We start from the raw sequence: 24,495 nt of genomic DNA, 5'->3' as shown, positions 1-24,495 counted from the left end.
CCCCATGTCCTCCCCTGTGTCCTCCCCCCTGTGCTCCCCCCATGTCCTCCCCCCATTCTCCACCCACGTCTCCCCCACGTCCTCCCCTGTGGCCCCCCGTGCCCCCATCCTCCCCCCATCCTGTGGCCTTCCTTGTGCTCCCCCCACGTCCTCCCCCGTGTCCTCCTCCCGTGCTCCCCCTGCATCCCCCCCGCATCCTCCCCCGTTCTCCCCGTCCCCCCCGTCCTCCCCCCGCATACTCCCCCGTGCTCCCCCGTCCCCCCGCGTCCTCCCCCCCCCCCGTCCTCCCTCGTGCTCTGAAGTATCCTAATTATGGACAGCATTAATCTTAGTTGAAGTACATCCTGCATCCTGTGATCTAAGCCCGAGGGCATTCCACTGGGTACACGAAGCATGTCAGGCGCCTCAGGGGTCCAGGGCCCTTGCACCCTGGGCTAGCGGCTATATCTTGTGGGAAGTTGTGCCGTGCACCACCGCCCTTCCCCTTAGTTTCTAAACTTAATCACACTAGCAGAGGCGAGATAGCAGGTGCGGAGTCAGATAAGGGTCAACTGGAAATTTCCCACTCTCCTAAGCCAGCAAGCAAGCTTAATACAGAAGGTAATGGCTGGTTATTGGCTACCTACGGGCCCTAAGCCCTAACAGAGTATATTTATATTTCGATGTTTTTTCCACCAGAGATCTTTAGTGTTGCCAAACCCACAAGAAGGTTCAATTTTGCCAGGGGCACAAAAAGCCAATTACTGGGACAGTGAGGATTGTCAGGAGGAAAGCATTTATTTCCAGGACTGGTCAAGGGAGGCAGGAACTGCCTGGGATCCGCCTCCCCACCAAGAGGGCTGGAGTTCTTCTGTAGGTGGGATGAATAATGCAGAAGGGGTGTGAGCATCCTCCTGTGTTTGGGGTGGAGTGCAGGGCGGAAGCACAGCGAGAAATCATGTTAGCACATAGGTCCCATGATCAAAAAGTGGCGGATAAGTCCCTCGCTGGGTGGAGATTTTAGTATTATAATGAGCCAGGGTTAATATTGGTTGTTAGTTCAGCATTGTGTGCAGGCTCAGTGAGTCTTCCCGCATCTTCTGTGGTGGAGTATGGCTTACCTTGTCTTCTCTGGACAAGCAGGTGGTGTGAAGCTTTGTAGGAGGGTCCACTGGTTCCTGGGAAAGAAACTCAAAAGAAAATGCATCAGTACAACAGAAAGTTATAATGTTCTGGTTAGCAAATTTTGCTAAAGAGTTCTCTATTTTCTGCCTAATTGAGACGGCAGCTGCTAAATAAATCTTGTCAAGGCCACTTAGAGCTGCCAGCTCCAGCCATAATGTGAATACCGAAAACTTACTTGAAATATGAGGCAACCAAAAACATTATGAGAAAACATTTTTTGTTTTTTGCTTACAGAACTGGTTGAAAGGAAAACTGTGGACTAATATCTTTTATAGACAGAGAAGCAAAATCCTTAACAAAATATTAGCAAATTGAATGCAACATTGTATAAAAATAATTATACATCACAGCAAGTGAGATTTATTCCAGGTATGCAAGGCTAGTTCAACATTTGAAAATCAATTAAAGTAATCCACCATATCAAAAAGAAAAATCATGTGGTCATATCAATAAATGCAGAAAAAGCACATGATAAAATCCAACAGCCATTCATGATGAAAACTCTTAGGAAACTTGGAACAGAACGAAACTTCAAGTTGATAAAGAAAATCTACGAAAACAACCATGCAGCTTCTCACTTCATGGTGAGAAGCTAGATGCTTTTACCCTAAAATTTGAAACAAGGCAAGGATATCACCCCCATCCCTTCTATTCATTATCATATTGGAAGTCTTAGCAAATGTGATAAGACAAGAAAAGAAAAGAAAATATGTATAGATTAGGAAGGAACAAATAAAACTGTCTCTCTTCACAGATGATATGATTCTCTACACATTTAATCCCAAAGAATAAAAAAAAAAAAAAAAAAACCCAACCTGGAACTAATAAGTGATTATAGCAAGGTTGTAGCTTAGAAAGTTAACATTAAAAGTTCATTGCTTTCTTATATATCAGCAATGAACAATTTGAATTTGAAATTAAAAATGCAGTACTATTTACATTAGTACCCCTAAAATGAAATGCTTAGGCATAAAGTTAAAATATGTACAGGATCTATATGAGGGAAACTTCAAAACTTTGATTAAAGAAATCAAAGAAGATCTAAATAAATTGATAGATATTTCATGTTCAAGGATAGCAAGACTTAATATTGTTAATATGTTAACACTCCCTGTCTTGACCTATTGATTCAACTCAATTCAAATCAAAATCCTAACAAGTTATTTTGGAGATATTAACACATTCATTCTAAAGTTTATATGAAAAGGCAAAAGACTCAGAATAGTCAACACAGTAGTGAAGAAGGAAAACTCAGAAGACTGACATTACTCAACTTTAAGACTTACTATACAGCTACAGTAAACAGCTACAGTAAACAAGACAACATGACATTGATGAAAAAATAGACAAATTGATCAATGAAAACAGAGCCCGGAAATAGACCCATGCAAATATAGTCAGCTGATCTTTAGCAAAGAATTGAAGGCAATGGTCTTTTCAACAAGTGGTACTTAAACAACTGGACACCCACACATACACACACACACACACACACACACAAATACAGAATCTAGGTTCAGACCTTACTCTATTAAAAAAAAAATTAGGCCGGGCGCTGTGGCTCACGCCTGTAATCCTAGCTCTTGGGAGGCCGAGGCGGGCGGATTGCTCAAGGTCAGGAGTTCAAAACCAGCCTGAGCAAGAGCGAGACCCCGTCTCTACTATAAATAGAAAGAAATTAATTGGCCAACTGATATATATATATAAAAAATTAGCCGGGCATGGTGGCGCATGCCTGTAGTCCCAGCTACTCGGGAGGCTGAGGCAGAAGGATCACTCAAGCCCAGGAGTTTGAGGTTGCTGTGAGCTAGGCTGACGCCACGGCACTCACTCTAGCCTGGACAACAAAGCGAGACTCTGTCTCAAAAAAAAAAAAAAAAAAAAATTAACTCAAAATGGATCGAAGATCTAAATGTAGAATCCAGAAGCATATAACTTCTAGAAGATAACACAGAAGAACATCTAGGTGACGTTGAGTTTGGTGATGAGTTTTTAGATACAACACCAAAGTACAATGCATGAAAGAAAAAATTGGTAATTTGGACTTTATTAAAATTAAAAACTTCTGCTAAAGAAACTGTTAAGAGAATGAAGATTGAAGCCACAGATGAGAAAAATATTTCCAAAATATATATTCAGTAAAGGACTATATTCAAAATACACAAAGGACTCTTAAAACTTGACAATGAAAATGAGCAAGATGATTAAAAAATGGTAAAAGATCTGAACATCCACCTGACTGAAGAAGATATATAGATGGTAAATTAATCAGATGAAAAGATGCTCAATATCATATGTCATTAGGGAACTGCAAACTAAAACAACAATGAGACACCACTATATACCCATTAGAATGGCTAACAACAACAATTGCAACAACAACAAAAACCCAGCAATGCCAAATTCTGGGCAAGATGCAGAACAATAGGAACACTCATTGATTGCTGGTGGAAATGGAAAATTGTACTTTGAAAGACAGTTTAGCAGTTACAAACCTAAACACACTCTTACCATCCATACAAACCAGCAGTTGTGCTCCTAGTTATTTACTCAAGTGAGTTGGAAATTTGTGTCTACACAAAAACAGGACATGAACATTTATGTCAGCTTTAATCATCATTGCCCCAAACCAGAACCAATCAAGATGTATTTCAATAGCTGGCTGGATAAACAAGCTGTTACATCCATACAATGGAATATTATTCGGGAATAAAAAGAAATGAGCTATCAAGCCATGAGAAGACATAGAGGAGCCTCAAATGCCTATTGCTGAGTGAAAGAAGCCAATCTGAAAAGGTAACATACTATATGGGTCCAACATAGGACAAAGTGGGAAAGGTAAAACTATACAGATGGTATAAAGATCAGTGGTTGCCAGAAATTTGGGGGGAAGGAGGAGAGGAGAGGTATAAATGATTGAAGCCCAGGGAATTTTCATGGTGGTAAAATTAACTGTAAAGGTAGCTACATTTATTTATTTGTCAAAGCCAGAGAATTGTACAACACAGAGTGAACCTTAATGTAGACTATGAACTATAGTTAATGTGTCAGTAATAGTTCATTAATTGTAACAAATGTTCCACCAGGATGCCAGAGTTAACAATAGGGGAAACTGGCAGGGGAGTGCCATGGGTGTATGGAACTCTATATGCTATGTGCTCAGTTTTTCTGTAAATCTAAAACTGTACTAAAGTATAAAGAGTTTTACTTAAAATACTCAACTAATAGGCTCCACAATAGGATGGAAGTGACAAGAAAAGAACTGGTGAACTTGAAGATAGACCAATATGAACAACAGAGAAAAACAGGGTGAAAAAAAATGAACAGAGCTGCAGGGCCAGGTGAGACTATATCTAATATTTCTGCCATTGGAGTCACAGAAGGAGAGTAGGTGGTCCTGAAAAAAGTATTTGAAGAAGTAATGACTGAAAACTTACCAAATTGGGCAAAAGACAAACCTTAAACCTATGGATTTAAGAAGCTTAGTTTAGCAAACACCAAACAGGATAAACACAAAGACACTCCAAGAAACATCACAGTCAAACTTCTGAAAGCTATGAGAAAGAAATGACACCTAGAGGGGGAAGACATTGCAAGTGACGATAGACTTCTCATAAGAAACTGATGGCCAAGAGGAAGTAGCACATTTTTCCATTACTGAGAGAAAACCATCAACAGAAAAAATACGTTTCAAGAATTAAGGACAAAAGAGACAACGTCACAGGAAGGAAAAATAAGAGAATTTGTTGCTAAGATCCCGCCCTTAAGAATGGCCCAGGAAGGGAAGAGGGTATACTTACATAATGGGTGTGGTGTTGGCACAGAGGGGAGGAGGGGTGGCAGGGGCAATAGATGTAACCCCAACAATGTTTGTTATCCCATAATATAATGAAATAAAAGGAGAAAAAAAGAGTGGCCCAGACCAGAGAATACAGGCGCCCCTCGCCCCGCGGGCAGCCGCGCTGGGCGCCGCCTGCCGGCGGGGGGACCGCGTGGAGGCGGGAGCGCCCGGCCTGCGCGTGCGTGCGGAGGGCCGGAACAGGCGCCTCGCGCTCTCGCCGCCGCCGCAGCCGCGGCCTCCCCTGCCCGGCGGCCCGCGGCCGGCCACCCGGCCACGGCGGCTGCTGAGCAGCGGGGTCCCCACAGTGGACGGGGACCAGCCCCTGCTCCTCTGGGACCCCACGGAAACCCGCAAACATGGCTGGGCTTGACGTAGGTTCTGAACATAAAGTTACGTGAGATTTCTGAACGTGAGGGTCATGGAGCGAATGTCATACCTGATGTCTGTGTGTCCCATTTAAGAGACAAATGGCAAGGCTGGACACTGAGACTTTACCTGCCTGCTACCCGGCCTCCCAGCCTGGGCGTGGCCGGACTCCGGTTCGTGCGGATCTTGCTCTGCAGCTGCCAGCCCCGTCCTCTTGGGAAGTCAGCACCTACTCCCAGGGCTGCTGAGGGGCGAGCAGTGGTTTATTTTTTCTTTAGTGTTTGCATTTTGACTATCACTCTCTGCTGAATTCATTCCGAGGCCGAGGACTGAGTTCCTCCTCACCTCTTGGTGTTACACCCTGAGGAACCAGCTCTGAACTGTGGAGCCGCGGGCCCCACACAGCGCCCCTCCCCAAGTGTCCCAGGACGTCCCTCACCACAGGTGAGGCACACCCGCATGGCTGCAGAACACGGCAACACACAGAACGGGCCGAGAGAAAACGGGTCACCGGGATCTGGGATTCAAAGGCAAATTTGACCGGAACAGTTCTTCAGCCACCAAGGCATTAGGCTGAAACTCCTGCGCACCCTTCCCTGCTGATTTCAGGACCCAAACCTCACCTCTCACGGGGTCTGACCACCCCCGGGGGCCGGTGCCCTCTGCCATACCAGGTCTTTTCTCCCGGCCTGCCTTCCTAGCACGCACAGCCTTGCCCCACCCCCAGGCAGCCCCTGCGATTTGCCCTGCTCCTCACCAGGTCCCCAGCGTCTCCCGAACTGGCTGCTCCCAGTGCAAACAGACGCAAGGTCTTAAACCATGGCAAAAGACATATTAAGAGTTTTCCTTTGTTGTGACCTCGTTATGACAGAAAAATATAAATTTTTAACTGGGCTTTCCTTATTCCTTGTGACAGCCTGTCAGCCCAATGAGATTGATAGAAGATTGGTTCACAGTTCCATTGACAGTGGAAATGAAAGGCCCTCCCCAAAATCCCTGTGAATTCTCAAGGAACTAATGTGCTCATGGTCACTTCTGTGTGAAATGTTGGCCTGGCAAGTTCCCAGCACTTACCAGATGGAAAATCTCTACCCTTCCACTGCACCCTACCATCCTTGCCCTTCGTGGAGCCTGGCCTGAGCCCCAGCCCAGGTGTGCTGACCCAGACGGAACCCTGGAGACTGGCCAGGCCCTAGGTGTTTACAGCAGCCTGACCCCAAGGGCCTCAGTTTCCCAGGCACAGCATGGGGCTAAGGGGGTAGCTCAGTGCAGGCCTGGCCTGGCTGCTCCGTGGTATGGAGCTTGTATTCCTCAGCTTGGGCTGCCATGGAATATGCCACAGACTGGATGGCATAAACAACAGAAATTTATTTCTTCACGGTCTGGTGGCTGGGAATCTGAAATCAGGGTGTCTGCAAGCTCAGTTTCTTCCCAGGCCTCTCTCCTGGGCTCACACTTTCTCCCTGTGTCTTCATGTGGTCTTTCTCCCTGTGAGTCTGTGTCCTAACCTCTTCTTCTTATAGGAACACCAGTCATATTGAATTAAGACCCACTTTAATGACCTCATTGTAATGTAATTACTTCTTTAAAGACCCTGTTTCCAAATACAGTCTCATTCTGAGGTACTGTGAGTTAGAACTTCAACATAAGACTTTTGGGAGGACACACTCCAGAACACACCAGGGCTAAAGTGAGAAGGCTTTGGCTTTTAACCACACTCTTCATGAATTTCTAAGGCTCTAAGTCTAAAGTTGAAGATAAAGACGCCCAAGTAGAAGGCAGACATGCCAGAGCACGTTGAAACCCTATGTCCTTCAGGCTTCCTGCCTGTGTTAGGGAAGGCTGAGAGCAGCTGACATGATGCTGGCTGAGGGAATATTTAAATGTGAAATCAAGAACATCAACAAACCTGGGTACAATTCACAGCTGAAAATTATTGGTAGGGATGGGGCGATTGCAGTCCTCTGTCCTGGCTAGACCAGAAAGTGTGTGCAGCCTGCCTGAGAGAAAACAGCATTGGCTCTGCAGAAGCAGTGTGGGGTGAGGCTAAGGCATGTGTCGGGGCCACAGCACCTGGTGGCCCTTCCTGGGGGCCACTGCGGCCAAGTGGTCTCTTCATCAGGAAGTCAGAGCAGGGACCCTGAGTGGAGCCTCCCACAGGGGCCTGGGCAGGCGATGGACACCCTGGATGGGGATGGCAGTTATCACAGCTCTACCCACCCTCTCTGACCTCCATCTCCCCCAAGAGCGACAGCATTGGCCCAGGCCTGGGGCTCCTGCCCAGGAAATGTAAGGAGTGAAGAGTAGGGCCGAGGCCACAACTCTGAGGGAAACGGCCCCACAACCTATGGATTTCATAATTGTGTGGCTGCATAGCCATGACGTCCTCTTGTGTTATAGAAGGAAGCCGTGACCTTGAGAGGGAAAGCGATGTGCCTGAATCTAGTGGATCTGCAGCCCTACTAGAGCTACAACCTGTGTGCACAACTTTGTGCCTTTGCACACGCCCAGCCCTGGTAGGCAGGCCAGGTCAGAGGTGTGTGCTGCCCACATGCTGGGGACTAAAGGAAGCCTCCTCTGTGATGAAGAGGGTGGCTTCAGGAGAGGCATCTAGAATGTTGTGAGGCACAAGAGCAGAGAATAGCCCCAGTGGCCCAGAGGTGAGAAATCCAGTAAATGTGGGGCTGATCCTTCTAGAACTTTCCAGGGACAACCACCAGCATGTCGTTTACACAGTCAGGGGTCACTCTGGGCTCTTCTCCCTCTCTGATATCATATTCAATGATTTTAGGAGATAGACATCTGGAAAAGAAATTAGATTTCCAAAATGAGTTATAATGATTGCATATTTAATGCTGTATGTACAATGACCAAGTGTCTAAGGCCTAAGAGGCTCCAGGGCTGCCCTGCACCAGGCAGTATTACTCTGGGTCTCTAGTCAGGCCTTTCCTCCATCCATTCCCTTCCTGTTCTTCACAGGAAACTTCTTCCACCATTACCATCGTGCACCAGCCTCTAGAGCCGTGGCACTCAGACCCTGCTCCCTTAGAATGCTGGGTCTCCTTCTAAATAACAGAAAATAACAGCAGGGCTAGTATTTTCTTTCATTTTTTCATCTATGCAATTTTAAAACAAATGTTATGAGCTGACAACAGTAAGAAGGGAAGTTAGAAAGCAACTGCTACATCTGGTTGGATGGGCTTCAGTGCTACATGCTGATGATTTCACACACAACCTGCAACCCAAGAGTGTTACTTGCTCCTAAAGCCTCTCCTAGTCCATGGGAAAGAATGGCATCTGCAGGATAGTGAAGAGCACTTGGCTTCAGGCTCACCTAGACTCTAATTGTTACATGCTGAATCACTGGCACAAGTTTCTCTGATTTTTAATTTTCTCATCTGCAAAATACCAATGATAACACTTTACTCATAGGGCTTTGGTGAGAATTACTTGAGATAATGTAAAGTTCTTAGCAGACTCCCTAGCAAGATGGAAAGTATGCTATTGGTAGCTATTTTTTTTAATGGCTTTATTGAGGTAACACTGGTATATAAAAACCCAGCACATTATTAATGCATACAGTTTGATGAGTTTGTACATAGGTGTACATCTGTGGAACCATTGCCACAATCATGGCAACAGACATAGCAATTATCTCCAAAAGTGGTGTCCTTGTGCCTTTTTGGGTTTGCATGTGTGTGAGAACACTTAATATGAGACCTATCCTCTTAAAAAAATTTTGAGTGCACATTACAGTGCTGTTAACTGGAGGCATTGTGTGTTGTGTTGCAGGAATAATTATATACTTAAAAATGGATGTTTTTTTATGATCAGTCTGATGCAGACACAGAATAACACCTGGAGAGACATGTGGAGTGGGAGAGATTTATTACAGTCACAGGTCCTGGAGTGGGAGGCATGGCTTGCCATGTGGGGGGCCATCTGGGAGGAGCTCTTAGGGAGTGGCTCCACCAAGCAAGTGAGGAGCTGAGAGACAGTGAGGACCTGTGGGGACAGTGAGGACCTTTACTGGGCTCAGGGAGATGTACAAAAGCAAAAGGTGTAAAGGATTGCATTGGAGAGTTTAAATGTCCCTGGGTCCTAGGCAGGGGATGGCAATAAGAGGGATCTGGTGCATCTGGTTGCCTGGGTGGGTACTCAGTCTGTTTGTGGGGATGTTGAGGCATCAGGAAAATACCAAATTTTAAAAATTTATAATGCGATTAATCCCATCCTGCCTCAACATTGTTAACAATACTAACTGGAATGGATAACACTTGTCATCTGGGTTGTAGAGATGTTGAAAGGGATTGGAACACTGGACGTAGCCACCAAAGGAAAACTCTGGGAAGTTTGTGACAGGCAGGAAGAGTCCTGTTAGGCACATGGTCAGGTGTGGAACCCAGTCCACAGCCGGACACATTGGTGAGCAAGAGCCAAGAGAATAGGTCAGGCGCCTCTGAAGTTAAGGGAATCTGCTGGAAGATATTGGTTATATTGTGAAGGGTTTTGCCTTTTGTTCTGTTCTATGTATTTTGGCCTGCACCTGTCCAGAATTCATATTAAACACACACAATGAAGTGCCCTGAGTGGCACAGACCCCTTCCTTCCTGGCTACCAAGTAGTCAAGAGCCAGGCTGTTATCCATTGCCATTTGGACTAGAGACTCGTGGGCTTGCTGTATAGGGGACAATATTTTGTGAAGCCTTTGAGTATGATCTGAAAGGGCCACCAAAAGGTGCTGGTTGGCAGTTATGACTTGATTTTGTTTGGTAAAGGCTATTGTATTGGTGCCAATGCTGGTGACTCCTGTGGCTATCACAAGTCCTCATAAGATAGGAATAAATTATTGTGCATTTTGCCAAGTATCCTTGGGTTGATGAAAACATGGACGTACCCAGTGGATAAGTAACTATGCAAATCCCCACTGAAACTACTGCACACTGGTGTACAGTTTCATTAAGGAAAACATGAGGCAGAGGCAGCAAGGGAAAGTATACAAGGTGCTGTGCCTATGAGTCTAGACCGTGATAGAAACCAAAGTCACCTTTATTCAGGGCATACTGTAGCCATGGGAATGTGGTATGTTTAACCAAGGAGAAATAGTGGTTGTGGTGGTCATGGTTGGTAACACAAGGTAAGAGATTGTGGCCAAGAGTTGCAGGGGTTGGTAGGACAAGGTGTCAGGGAATGGTGGGTCCCTTCCCAGGGCTGAGGGGTTGACGGATCCGAGACAGATGGCCCCTGTGGAAAGTGGTAATCTCCACTAATTTGAGCAATATCTAGCAGAGTTCCCTTTAGGCATGGAAGGGTAAAGGTGTACACTTTAGCAGACAGCAAAAAGTATACCAGGACCATGAGCAAAGCAGACAGTAAGCTCAGCAAAAACAAGCAAACAAACAAACAAAAACCCAAACAAAAACAAAACAAAACACCCAACAAACCAAAAACATGTGCGTGTCCAATTTGTGTATTAGGAAAGGCAGTCCACAAGTGTCACTGGGGCAAAGATCTTAGTGTCCAGATTGGATTCATCTCTGGCACAGAAGAGGAAGGCATCTCCAGTGTGAGGTCTTAGGCTAGGGCAGTGTTGTCGTGATGTGGGACTGGGGTATCTTTTTTAACTGGAAATGTACTCAAGTTGATGTGGGTCTCTGGATTGTAAACCAGTGAAAGCACCAGACCAGCAGGAACAAGACCAGCAGTGACTGGAATGGTGTGAAGCTGCACCTAACAAGGGTTTTAATTTTGTTTTTGTTGGACATTTAGGTTCCAGTGGGTCCCACGTTGGATGAGCACCTGCCTGGCCTGTGGTACAATCTATGGCTAATGGGTCCCAGGAGGGTGTGTGTCCTCAATATGGCCTCCAGTGTTTATGGGATGGGGGTAAGATAGAAGATGTATAAGAAATAGGTTAAGGCCTGGGGCAGGACAGAACTTTAGGAGTTTCTTTGCTGGACTAGAATTTGAAAAGGAGTTGTTTGAGGACATCATTATGTCCCTCAATTTAACCAGTTATCTGGGACCAATCAGGGTCCAGAGAGGTCTATTGAATGCCTCTGAGATATATATCTATAGATATAGATATAGATATAGATATAGATATAGATATAGATATAGATATAGATATATACAGCCAGCATGATATATTTTGAAAAGTGAAAATATGTGTGTTGGCTACTACCATAATGTCTTTAACTCTGAAAGGAATAAGGAGTGTCCAGGCAAGGCCTTGTACTGTAGTCTTAGTATGTTTGGAGATGTGTGATTTGATTTTGATTTACATTTTGGGTATCTGTGAGGTAAGAGATTCCCAGAGTGTTTTGCCCTGAAGGGGAGAATTTTCAGGCAATAAACCCAACAATTTTTGTTTTTCTATGGAGACAGGATCTCACTTTGTTGCCCAGGAATGAGGGCAGTGGCATGATCATAGCTCACTGCAACCTCAAACTCCCAGACTCAAGCCTCTGGAATAGCTGGGACTACAGGTGCCTGACACCACGCCCAGCTAATTTTTGTATTTTTTTATAGAGACAAGCTCTTGCCATGTTGGTCAGCCTGGTCTCAAACTCCTGACCTCAAGTGATCCTCCCACCTCAGCCAGGTGTGGTGGCTCACGCCTATAATCCTAGCACTCTGAGAGGCCGAGGTGGGAGGATCGCTTGAGGTCAGGAGTTCGAGACCAGCCTCAGCAAGAGTGAGACCCCATCTCTACTAAAAATGGCAAAAAATTAGCGTGGTGGTTACATGCCTGTAATCCCAGCTACTCGGGAGGCTGAGGCAGGAGGATCCCTTGATCCCAGGAGTTTGAGGTTGCAGTGAGCTAGGCTGACGCCAGGGCACTCTACTCAGGGTAACAGAGTGAGACTCTGTCTCAAAAAAAAAAAAAAAAAAAAAAAAATCCTCCCACCTCTGCCACCCACAGTGCTGGAATTACAAGTGTAAGCCACCATGCCTGGCCAATTCTGCCCAGCTGGATCTTTGTACCCTTGGACCAACATCTCCCATTTCTCTCTCCTTCCAGTCCCTGAAAAGTACCATTCTACTCTCTGCTTTTATGATTTTTGCTCTTTTAGTTTCCACATGGAAGTGTTTGTTCTTCTGTGACTGGCTTATTTCACGTGGCATAAGGTCCTCCAAGTTCATTCATGTTGTTGCAAATGACAGGATTTCCTTCCTTTTCTTTTTTTTTAGGCCAAATGATATTCTGTTGCATAAGTATACCACATTTTCCTTATGCATTCATCCATCAATGGATACTTTTGTTGGCTATTGTGAATAATGCTTCAATGAACATAAGAATGCAGACATTTCTGAGATCCTGATTTCAATTCCTCTGGGTATATACCCACAAGTGAGAGTGCTGGATCATGTGGCAGTTCTATTTTTAATTTTTTGAGGACCCACCATATCGGGGGTTCATGACGCCCCCAATATAACTGGGTCCCCGGACAGTGTGCATTGCAAGAGATAGGAGAGACAAAGACGCGGACACAAAAAGTAAGGTGAGAGGGTGTGGGGAGGTCAGGCAACCTCCAGCATTCCCGTGAGCCAAGTGGTATTGACTGAAGTCTAGCACCCATTTTTATTCTTTTTCATGTTATAGATTACAGTGATTTCACGTGAATGGGTTAGCAGTAAAGGATATAATCTAAATGGGAACAAAAAGAAACCAGTACTTCTTTCTACTTTATCTAGTTCCTCATTTCCTGAGACATGAACTCAGGAGAGAGATAGGAACATTGCCTCAGGCTTAGAATAGCAAGCTGCTCTTATCTTCTGGGCTGACATCCTTTGATCATTCTCTCTTCCCCCGGATTACAAGCCCAGTCCATTTGCAGACATCCAGGCTGTAGCTCTCGGGCTTCACGGCAGGGTCTGTTTGCAGATATCTATCCCTGATCCATGGAATGTCCCCCTCAAGGTCAAGCAGCTTTTGCTCAATGAACTGACATGTCCACAGATTGCTCTTTGGCAAAGTTCTGTCCCACTCGTGGGGTTCTCATGTTTTGACCCTGACCCTCAACACCACCATACTGGTTTCCATAGTGGTTGTAGCAATTTACATTTCCACCAGCAATGTGTCAGGGTTCCAATTCCTCCACATCCTCGCCAACACTGGTTATTCTTTGTTTTTTGATAATAGTTATCCTAACAGGTGTGAGGTGCTAGCTCATTGTGGTTTTCATTTGCATTTTCCTAATGATTAGTGATGTCGAGCATTTTTAAATATACCTGTTGGCCATTTGTATGTTTTCTGTGGAGAAATATCTGTTCAAGTCCTTTGCCCATTTATTAACCTTTTTTTTTTTTTGGCTGTTGAGTTGTAGGCATCTTTTACTTATTTTGGATATTAGCCACTTATCTGATATATGGTTTGCAAATAATTTCTCCCATTCTGTAGGTTGTCTTTTCATGCAAAATCTTTTTAGTTTGATATAGCCCTACTTGTCCATTTTTGCTTTTGTTGCCTGTGCTTTTGGTTTCATATCAAAAAATCATTGCCAAGACCAACATCAAGGAGCTTTCTCCTGTGTTTTCTTCTAGCAGCTTTAGGTCTTACATTTAATTCTTTACTCCATTTTGAGTTGACTTTTGTATATGGTGTAATATGAGGCCCTGTTTTAATCTTTTGCATATCCTATGGATATCCAGTTTTCATAACACCATTTGTTGAAGAGACTATCCTTTGCCCAATTAGTATTCTTGATGCCCTTGTCAAAAATTGGCTAACTGTATATCCCTGGGTTTATTGATGGGATCTACATTCTGTTCCATTAGTCTATATGTCTGTCTTTATGCTAGTGCTATTCTGTTTCAACTACTGTAGCTTTGTAATATATACTGAAATCAGGAAGTGTGATGCTTCCCACTTTGTTTTTCTGTCTCAAGATCACTTGAGATTCTGGGTCATGATCAAGTGGTATTTATCCCCGGGATGCAAAGTTGGTTTAATATATGCAAATCAGTAAATGTGATACACCAATTTACTACACTATTACCGTGAAGGATAAAAATCACATAACCATTTCAATAGATGCAGAAAAAGCATTTGACAAAACTCAACACCCTTTCATAATAAAAACACTCGAAAAACCTAGGTACAGAAGAAATATACTTCAACATAAAAAGGCCATATATGACAAGCCCACAACTAATATACTTTTTTTTCTTAGAGGATGTGCCATCCAGATAACATCATATTTAATAGTGAAAAATTAAAAGTCTTTCCTTTAAGATCAAGAACAAGGCAAGGATGTCCTCTCTCACCACCTCTATTCAACATAGTATTGGAAGACCAAGCCAGAGGAAATAGCCAAGAAAAAGAAATAGAAGGCATTCAGATTAGAAAGGAAGAAGTAAAATTATCTCTGTTTGCAGATGACATGATGTTAAATATAGAAAACCCTAAAGACTCCACATAAAAACTGTTAGAAATAACAAATTCAGTAAAGTTTCAGGATACAAAGTCAATATACGAATATCATTTTCATGTTTATACACTAACAACAAACTATCTGAAATGGAAATTAAGAAAATAATTCCATTTACAATATAACTGAAAAGAATAAAATACCTAGGAATCAACTTAATCAAGGTGAAAGATTTGTACACTGAAAAATACAAAACATTGATGAAGGAAATTTAAAAAGACACAAATAAATGGAAAGACATCTTGTGTTCATGAATTGGAAGGCTTAATATTGTTAAAATGTCCACAGTGCTTCAGAGTCAATGCTGTTCCTGTCAAAATCCCAGGGTCACTTTTTTTCGGAAATAGAAAACCCCCAAATTCATATGGGTGCTATTATTTTTATCAACATTATCATTATTATTCCATCAGTCCATGGTGTTTTTGCTCTGACCCCAGAATATATTTTAAGAACCATTGGCCTCAAATGGTTCCCCACCTCCACCCGGGATCACCCTCCTCCTCCCCTCTGGGGACTTCGGCAGCCATAGGAGGGGGCTGAAAGGCACACCTGGATGCTCCCAAAATAAATGACGCTTTTCTGTACTGCTTCATTTCAGCTTCATTTTCTAGTATCCATTGACAAAGCGTTTTTCAATAGGCTGTGAGGTTCTGCAAGGCAGGGTCATCACTGTCAGAATGAGCGTGGATCGCCAGGGCCCAGCACCATGTGGGTGTCCACAAGTGTTTGTAGGAGGTACGGAAAGCAGAGGAAGGGCCTGGCTGGCAGGTGTGGCCAGAGCATTCCCCTTTAGATCCATCCAGACTCCAGGAAGTGGCAGGCCCTGCCCCCTGGCACACACTCCAGCCAGCAGGTGACTACTCTGTGCCCTTCTGTCCCCTCACTCCTTGCAGTCTGCCCTGGTGTGCAGAGAGTGATGGGGAAAGCAAGGTGTTTAGCTTGAGTGAGAGTGCGCAAAATCACAGAGCACTAAGATGTCCGAGCAGCATTCAGCCCCTCTTAGCCTCACTTCCCTCTCTGTGAATGGTAGCACTGCTGCCTCAGGGGGTCAGAGGAGAATCCAGGCCCCAGAGCTGCTGGTCATGCTTCTGTGACCTCTAAGTGATGGCTCATGTGTGCATGTCTGATCCTGCCTGCACCAGCCTCCATGGATCCTGTGCTGAGGAGGGTGGCAGGTGCCCTCACCCACCTGATGTGTCGGACCCAAGGCCAGATGGGATGAGTGACCTGCCACCCATGGTGAATGGCCGGGCTGGTTCTGGAGGCCAGGGCCATACTCCTTCCACCAGTGGTGCCTTTGGGAGGAGAGGAGGCCAAGGCAAGCTGTGTAGGTAGCAGTGTGAGGTGGGTTCCCTGTGCACTGGTCCCCATTGTGGCCCACCACGTCCTGGGCTACACTTTTACTGCTTGCCTGAGTCTGGTGTGATATGCATAAAGTTTACATAAAGTGAACTTACTACTTACAGATAGGTGGCAAAGGACAGTAGAAGCCTAGGATTCAGGGCATGCCAGTCCTGCAAGGTTCAGGAAAGCTGCCCAGGGTGGATAGAGTCTCAACTGTGTATGCCCACTTGTTCCACAAGCAAGAGACCCTGGGAAGCAGTGGGCCCTGGGTTTCATACCCTGGGGGATGGGATTCGCTGGGCTAAAGGATTGAAGAACATCTTGTTTCTAGGGAGAACAGGAACAGCCTAGACTGTTCCTGCCAGTTCCTCCTTGTCTCAGGATGTTGCATTCCCAGCATATTCTGTAGTTATTCTTGAGAACTACAAGTGAAAAAGTGGTGAGGACTGGGTCAGTCCAAGGCCACCCGGGGAATTGTCCTGCAAGGAACCTGAGGCTAGTTTCTGCTACATCAAGGAGTGGCTCTTACTAGCTCCAGGTCATGATTTGTGACATACAGAAGGGTTTGATAAGCCACAGTTATGGGCAAGACCCATGTCTCCAAATTGAACCAGCTGGGTACCATGTCTGAAGGGGCTGGGACCCTGGAAATCTGAAACCCTGTAGACCCCATCATGGTTCCAAGTGTGGGGTCGCAGGAACAGCAGCGTGGGCCTTCCCTGGAGGCCACTTGTTGAAATGCAAATCCCCAGCACTGACCCAAGCATTACTGAATCAGAGCCCTGTGTGGGACCAGCAACCTATGTTTTAATGAGACCTCCAGAGCATTTGATACATACTAGGATTTGAGGCCCTCAAGGGTGCCCAGACACCATAGGCAGCTTTCCTGAGCCTTGGGGGTGCTGTCCTCTGACTCACTGGGGCCATCGGACCCTCTAGTACCCTGTCCTCGTATCTGCTGACTCCAGCCTGTTTGTGGAACTGCTCCAAAGAAGCTTGTCATGCACTGTCTTCTATCACCACTGGTGCTGCTTTTTACCAGGGACACAAGTCCTTTTCCTGCAAACAGAAGTCTCAGGATGTGAAGATGCTCCTGTGCTTCATGCAGAGCATCTATATGCTGTTGAGGGGGGTGGAACTTCTGGCCACACAGACTGGTGCACTCTGTGCTCGGTGCCCCTGCCCAGCCATAGCACCGTCATGATAAACCCAGCACTCATCCTAGTGACGCTGGTTCAACAGCCTTGCCTGACAGCCCATTCCACAGGGGCTGCCCCCTGAGCTGAGAACACCTGGCCCCTGCCCAGAATATAGAGAATGCAGAGGAAGCTGCCCTTCCTGCTCACAGGCCCTCTGGGACTGGGCACTGGAGCCTCTCTCCACAGGTGCCTCCTGAAGATTTCAGAAGCAGGATCCAAAAAAGAATCCATAACCTGGGCTGTGATGGATCGATGTGCGAGGGTAAAAAAGAGCACTTTTCTGGACACAGTTAGAAGGCACCACCTGCCAGAAAGCAGGCTCTGACCAGACACAGGATCTGCCAGCACCTTGATCTCAGACTTCCCAGCCTCCAAAACTGTGAGAATAAATTTCTGTTGTTTACAGGCCACTTGGTCTGTGGTGCTTTGCTATAGCAGCCAGAATGGACTAGGACACAGGTGAGTGGAGTTTGGCTCACACACTTGTTGACACAGCCTTTGGATGAGGTCCACGACCTGTCTCACCTGAATCAATCCCTCCTCAAAGGACAGCATTTTACCTGACACCTCAAATTAGCCCCCAGGAGATTCTCACACCCTGTGGAAATCCCTTCCCTGGTTTCTGATTAGTCCTTGCCTCCCCAGAGGCAGGCCTTCCTGAGCAGCCTGGCTGGCTCTCCACCTATGGTCAAGGGCCCACATCCATTCACTAATCAGAGGTCCCTTTACAAGATACCTTGGCCCCTCGCTGTCTCCCAGAGACCATGAGAATAAACTCCCACACTTTGCCCAGCAATCTGCCTTCTTGATCCACATGAACCCCATGTGCTCCCTAACTCTCCTTCCTGGCCCATCACTTGGCTCTAGTTCAAGGCGGCTGCCTCTCCCCAAAACCCGTCCCCAACTCCAGCTCTCAGAAAGCCTCATCTGCTCGCCACTTCTCCTGCCACTGACCAGTACCTTACCCCTTCATTTTTCCTCTCAAAGGGTAAATGTCCACCGTACATGTGCTTCCCCTACACATTTCACCAATTTCTTGTTTCTGCCCCTCACTCCCATTCTGCAGATTCCCCTGGTCAATCACCACACCTCCCATCCAGACCCTGCCTCCCACCAGCTCAGACTGTTCCAGCTTGGCCACTGGGCGCTCCTTCACTTGGCCACTGGGAGCATCTGGTCCCTTTGACACATCCCCATCTTTGGTTTGTAGCACTCTCTTACTGCTTGGGGCTACAATATGCTCCAGGCTCTCCTTATATATTCCCTGCCCCAGTGCTAGGTCAGCCATGTATCCGAGGAATCCTGGTCCCTTTTACTGGAGAATGGTGTTAGAAATCAAGATCTGGAAGCTGGGTGTGCTCACTGCTGCTGCAGTGGAATTGTGTATAGGCCTTCTAGGCAGGGAGTGCTAGGATATACACCACACATACACAAGCACACACACATCTTGACTCTAATCCAGCACCACAGTGTTCATGCTAATAATCTTCTCCCTTGCTCATCTGTGACATCTCTCTCCATCAGTGAGAAATCTCGTTCTCACCATCCACCGCTGTCCATCCACTCAACATCAATAAACAAGTAAAGCCATTTCTGAGTCGTTGGTGCATACCCCTTTGAGAAACAAATTTACCACCTAGAGTACAGTGTATATGTACAGTTCCTTTTGTCCTTAGTTTTTCAGTTTCCAGTAAAGAGATCACTGTCCAAAGTTACTTAGGCCAGCTCCTTTTTCCTCTACCCACTTCAGTGATGTTGTATCTTTTTTTTTTTTTTTAGGTCATTTGTAGTTGCCAGGTCATTTGTCAGCCTGCATTCCGTCCTGGGATCCCCAGACATCTGGCTGATTTTTAATTTTTTCATACATTAAAGTTCACCTTCATGATGTGCAGTTCTATGGGTTTGACAGGGGTAGAGTCACATATCCGCTATCTCAGTATGATACAGAACAGTTTCATCTTCTTTGAAATTCCCCTGTGTAACTCCTTTGTAGTTAATCATTCCTTTCCCTCAGCCTCTAGCAACTACCAATCTGTTTTCCATCCCTATTGTTTTTTCTGTTCTTGAATGTCACATGAATAGAATCTTTTTTGGGCTAGCTTCTTTTACTTAGCAAAATACATTTAAAATTCATCCATGTTATTGTGTGAATCAATAGCTCACTCCTTTTTATCACCAAATAATTTTACATTGTATGGATATACTACAGTTTGTTCATCCATCCATCTATTTAAAGATATCTTGATGACTTCACTTTTTGGCAGTTATGAATAAAACTGCTATAAACATTTATGTGCAAGTTTTTGTGTGGATGTAAGTTTCAAGTCAGTTGGCTAAATACTTAGGAGTACAATTATCCATATTACAGCTCAATAAATATTTAAGAAGTAAACAAACCCATCAGCTAGCCCCACCAACAGAACATTGCCAGCACTGCGAAAGCTGTCCTCAGGCCCTCTCCCTATTGGATAATACATTCCTTCCTCTCTGAAAGTCACAATTATGTTGACTTCATCACCATACACTAATTTTGTCTGGTTTTGAACTTTAAATCAAAGCATACACCACATTCTTCTTTGTGTCTGGCTATTTTTGCTTAACATCTTTCATGTTTTATGTGGTAGTTATTTTCATTGTATTGTTACAGAAAGCTTGACATTTGTTCTCAAGGCCAAATCAGAACTAGAACAGTGGTTTGAGGAGGAAGAAAAGAGACATTTTATTAATTTGCCAGCAAAAGGAGGAAGATCGAGACTCCTGTCTGAAATGCGATTATCCTAATAATAAGCAGAAACACCCAGCTTTTAAAGGATGGATTCTCAGCTTCAGACAATTACTGTTCAACTACAGTTGATGATTCTGATCATCCCATTTCTGTCAAAGAAAAGTCTGTGAACTCCACCAGCTGCCCACCTGGGGGCTGGTGCCACCTGGGATAACAACAAAAGGCCTTCTCCCTGCTCCTCCTCCCACGGTTACAGTATGCACGTATTCAGGTTTTTTCTTCATCTTTTTGTTGACGGAACTTTGAGTTTTCCCCACCTTGGTTAATGCTATGAACATTCTTTATGTGTCTTTCAGTATCCACTTCTGCTGCTGCTTGTTGGTTAAGTGCATGCTTAGTGGTAATAGATATGCTGAATTCTTTCCAAAGTGTTTCTACCAATATAAATTACCAATAGTGCCTTATGTGTTTTCTTGTTTTTGTTTTTTTGTGGTTTTTTGTTTTTTTTTTTTGAGACAGAGTCTCGCTTTGTTGTCCAGGCTAGAGTGAGTGCCGTGGCATCAGCCTAGCTCACAGCAACCTCAAACTCCTGGGCTCGAGCGATCCTTCTGCCTCAGCCTCCCGAGTAGCTGGGACTACAGGCATGCGCCACCATGCCCGGCTAATTTTTTTTTTTTTTTTTAAATTTTGTCTTGGTATAATAATTTTTTATATATATATATCAGTTGGCCAATTAATTTCTTTCTATTTATAGTAAACGGGGTCTCGCTCTTGCTCAGGCTGGTTTTGAACTCCTGACCTTGAGCAATCCGCCCGCCTCGGCCTCCCAGAGAGCTAGGATTACAGGCGTGAGCCACCGCGCCCGGCCTTTTTGTGTTTTTTTGAGACAGAGTCTCACTCTGTTGCCTGGGCTAGAGCACTGTGGCGTCAGCCTAGCTCACAGCAATCTCAAACTCCTGGGCTCAAGCAAATCCTTCTGTCTCAGCCTCCCGAGTAGCTGGGACTACAGGCATGTGCCACCATGCACAGCTAATGTTTTCTATATATATTTTCAGTTGTCCAGCTACTTTCTTTCTATTTTTAGTAGAGACAGGGTCTCACTCTTGCTCAGGCTGGTTTCGAACTCCTGATCTTGAGGCATCCTCCCATCTCGGCCTCCCAGAGAGCTAGGATTACAGGCGTGAGTGTCTTATATTTTAATAGAATCCCTCTGGCTGCTTCATTGAGAACTGACTGTTCAAGGGCAAAGGTGGGAGCAGGAAACCAACCAGTCAAGAGGTTTTGCAGCCATCCTTGCGTGACTGGATGGAGCACAGCCCAGAGCGGTAGCAATGGAGGTGGTGACAAATGGTTGTACTCTGGTTATATTTTAAAGTTAGAGCCAATAGGAATTTCCTGACTGACTGGATATGGAGGATAGAAAAAGAGAGAGACAAGGATGTATCTGAGGTGTTTGGGCTAATCAACTTTATGGATGGAATTGCCATCAGCTGAGATCAAACAGACAGTTGGTTTTAGAGGAAAGATCCTGAGTTCTATTTGGGAATATTACTTCTGAAATGTCCATTAGACATACAAATGGATATTTCAGGGAGGCAGCTGGAGTTCAGGTGAGAGGTCTGACATTGATCTACACTTTGGAGTTGTTTCCAAATGATGGTGTATTGGTCAGGGTCCAATCAGGAAAGAGAAACCACACAGTAATTTGAACAGGAAAAGGTTATATAAAGAATTATTAACTGCAACAGGGGAATGCAGCAATGAGGCTAGTAGGAAGTCAAGAGAATTCAAAAGAATATAGGTGGAGCAGCGACTAGCCTAGGACTGAAGTGAGGGGGGGAGCCCCAGGAAGAGTCTCTCCCAGTACCTTCCTCCCACACTTCATTGGAAGGGCTGCTGCAGCCATGGCCCACTGGGTGTCAGCAAAGTCCCTGTGGTGCTTTACCACTGGAACTTGTGGGAAATTCTTCTTCTTGGTGCTAGGGGAAAGGAAGGTATCTCAGAAGAGTCACACCATAACAAAGCTGCCTGGAGATGGATGGCGGGGGAGCTGCTGGCCACCATGTCCCTAGGAAGTCACTCTTCTGCAGAAGCCTGGCCAGGGAGAATACGAGAACCAGGGGAAAAAATACCACTGCTTACTCCTCAAAGTCTCTCTCTTGCCCTCTACTGACAAAACTTAACATCATGCCTTTGCTGGAGGAAAAATATTTAAAGGACCCAGCGCCACTTTTACATGGCAGGCAATGAAGAATGAATCTGTGACTGGGATGAAATAAACTGATAATTGATACAGATGTTATATAAAACAACAAAACAGAATGAGATCATCCAGGGAATACATACAGACGCAGAAGAGAAGAAGGCTGAAGGCTGAGCTCTGCGGTCTCTCTTTAACTTAAACAGGCCAGTCAGGAGCAGAAACAGCCAAGGCGGCTGCCACAGCACAGCTAGGGTTGTAGGTGGTGTCCTGGGAGCCAAGTGAATCTAAGACATAACAGGAGGAGTGGAGCGGAGAATGTATTGACGATTATTTGGTGACATTTTGCTGCCAAGGGGAGCAAAGAAAATATACAGTTACTGGCATAGGAAATAGGGTCAAGAAGAGTTTGTTCTGAAGATGAGAGAAATAGCTGTATGTTGTATGGTAAATGGAATAGTCCAGTAGAGAGGGAAAAACTAATGATGTTGGAGAGAGAATAGACTGGCTGGAGTGACACTGTGGAGCAGTAAGTGATGATGGGATGCAGCAGTCCAGTGCAGGATTCCTTGGGTGGACACAGCAGTGGTTCATCTACAGTAACAGGCTGGCATCAGGAGCAGGAGATGTAGAAGGGGAGTCTGTTGAAGACCTCTCTGACAAATTCCATTTTCTTAGTGAGGTAGGAAGCAAGGAAGGGAGAATGGAAAGGATTTTTAAAAATAGAGGAAGTGTGAAATTTTCATTTTCATTTGAAATTTTCATTGGGAGATTGGCAAAGATAGAATTATTATTATTATTACTTGTAGTTTTATTTTTATTTCTTCCTATACCCCGGAGGTAGGGGGCAGAGAGAAGGTGAGTGAGAGGGAAAGAAGAAGGGAGATGGAGGAGGAAAGAAAGAAAAAGAAGAAAGGAGAAGCCTTATGAAAAAACGTTTGCTATGTCAAAAATAAAGCCAGACCAAGTTAGGAAAAAATTTAAAAGCTTGTTGTCATATAATAAGAGAAAGTATAGAACAATATTCTGAAAACTTCAAACCAAGCAGTAAGAGGCTCCAAAGATAGAATTATTAAAGTGAGGACCGCTGGCATGGTCATGTTTTCCTCTAGCCATGTTTAGTTGCAGTGCTGTAGCATGGAATAGAGAATGGTTAATTCAGGGCTCTCACCTTGCCAAGCAGATATAATGAGGTGGGTGTCAGGGAGGTGGGTGAGTTGAGGAGGTGTGAAAGGGACAAATGAGAATGATTAACCACGGAGCTGAAGCTAGCTTACTAGAGAGGGAGAGGTCATGAAGGGAGGAAGAAACAGAGAACAGGTAGTGAGATCTGGAGTGGAGAGGCCGGTGAGGTTACCGGAGTTCTGGTTTCAGGGAGACACGTGGAAAGGTAGGAGACGGTTAGTCAGAGTGGGATGACGCGAGGTGTGTGTGGGGGGGCGTGGCGGATTGCAGTCCTTGGACCTGACAAGGTCTAAGGTCTGATCATGGGGGCAGTGAGAAGCCAAGGTAAGGCAGAGGACAAGAGTGGGCTACATGTGACCAAGAGGAATACATTAATACATATTCTGAAAATGTGTCAAGCTTTGTAGGCAGCTCAAGTAGCTGGGATGGGAGTTAGATGAACTCCAAATCATCTCCTTAGGTGAAATGGGCGGAGCTCTGGGAAGGCAAAGCTATGCACGAAGAAAACTGCAAGATCCTGCGTTTCATGGGGAAAGCCCATTTCCCGGGAACAGAGAAAGGCGAGGCATTTCAGGCTGAGTCAGAGTTGTTAATCCGGACAAAACAGGGTGTTAGAGCACTAAAGAATCCGAGAAGCCCCCCAGCTATGTCCTCTTTAAGGATGAGCAAGTGGACCCCCAATCGGGTGCCCGGGGCTTTCGGGAGCAGGAGCCCAGTGACCCTGGGGCAACCAGGACTCAATGTCTCCTTCCGGCTTTTGTACTGCACCAAGTAACCACCGCCAGGCCGCAGAGTCGCCCTGGCCATCAGCGGGAACCAGCTGCTCAGGAGTCCCACCGCGGGATTTGAGGTGGGCGGGTCCCGCCGTTGGCCAGGCCAAGCATTCCCGGGGCGGAACGTCCCGAGAGGGCGAGGTTCCGGTGGACCACACCGCGCTGACGGCGCCTGCGCCGCACTCAGCCAATCACGAGCCTTCCTTCCGGCTCTCTCCCGAAAGTCGTCCCCCTACCCCGTGAGTCTATTTCTTTCTGCCTTCG

At 45.4% G+C, this 24,495-nt stretch overlaps 1 long non-coding RNA gene across 1 annotated transcript; it reads right to left on the bottom strand.

Moving 5' to 3' along the window:
- Positions 1-810: 810 nt before the first annotated feature.
- LOC142875609 (uncharacterized) lies at positions 811-5,132 on the bottom strand. Its single transcript, XR_012922932.1, has 3 exons — positions 4,965-5,132; positions 1,101-1,169; positions 811-893 (listed from the first exon to the last, which is right to left on the bottom strand). It is a non-coding gene; the product is annotated as an uncharacterized LOC142875609 (long non-coding RNA).
- Positions 5,133-24,495: the final 19,363 nt, after the last annotated feature.

Source organism: Microcebus murinus, chromosome 14, assembly GCF_040939455.1.
Source record: "Microcebus murinus isolate Inina chromosome 14, M.murinus_Inina_mat1.0, whole genome shotgun sequence".
In the NCBI taxonomy this organism is placed as follows: Eukaryota; Metazoa; Chordata; class Mammalia; order Primates; family Cheirogaleidae; genus Microcebus; species Microcebus murinus.
Note: the sequence above shows the minus strand (reverse complement) of the source record. Positions and strands in the feature narration are given on the sequence as shown.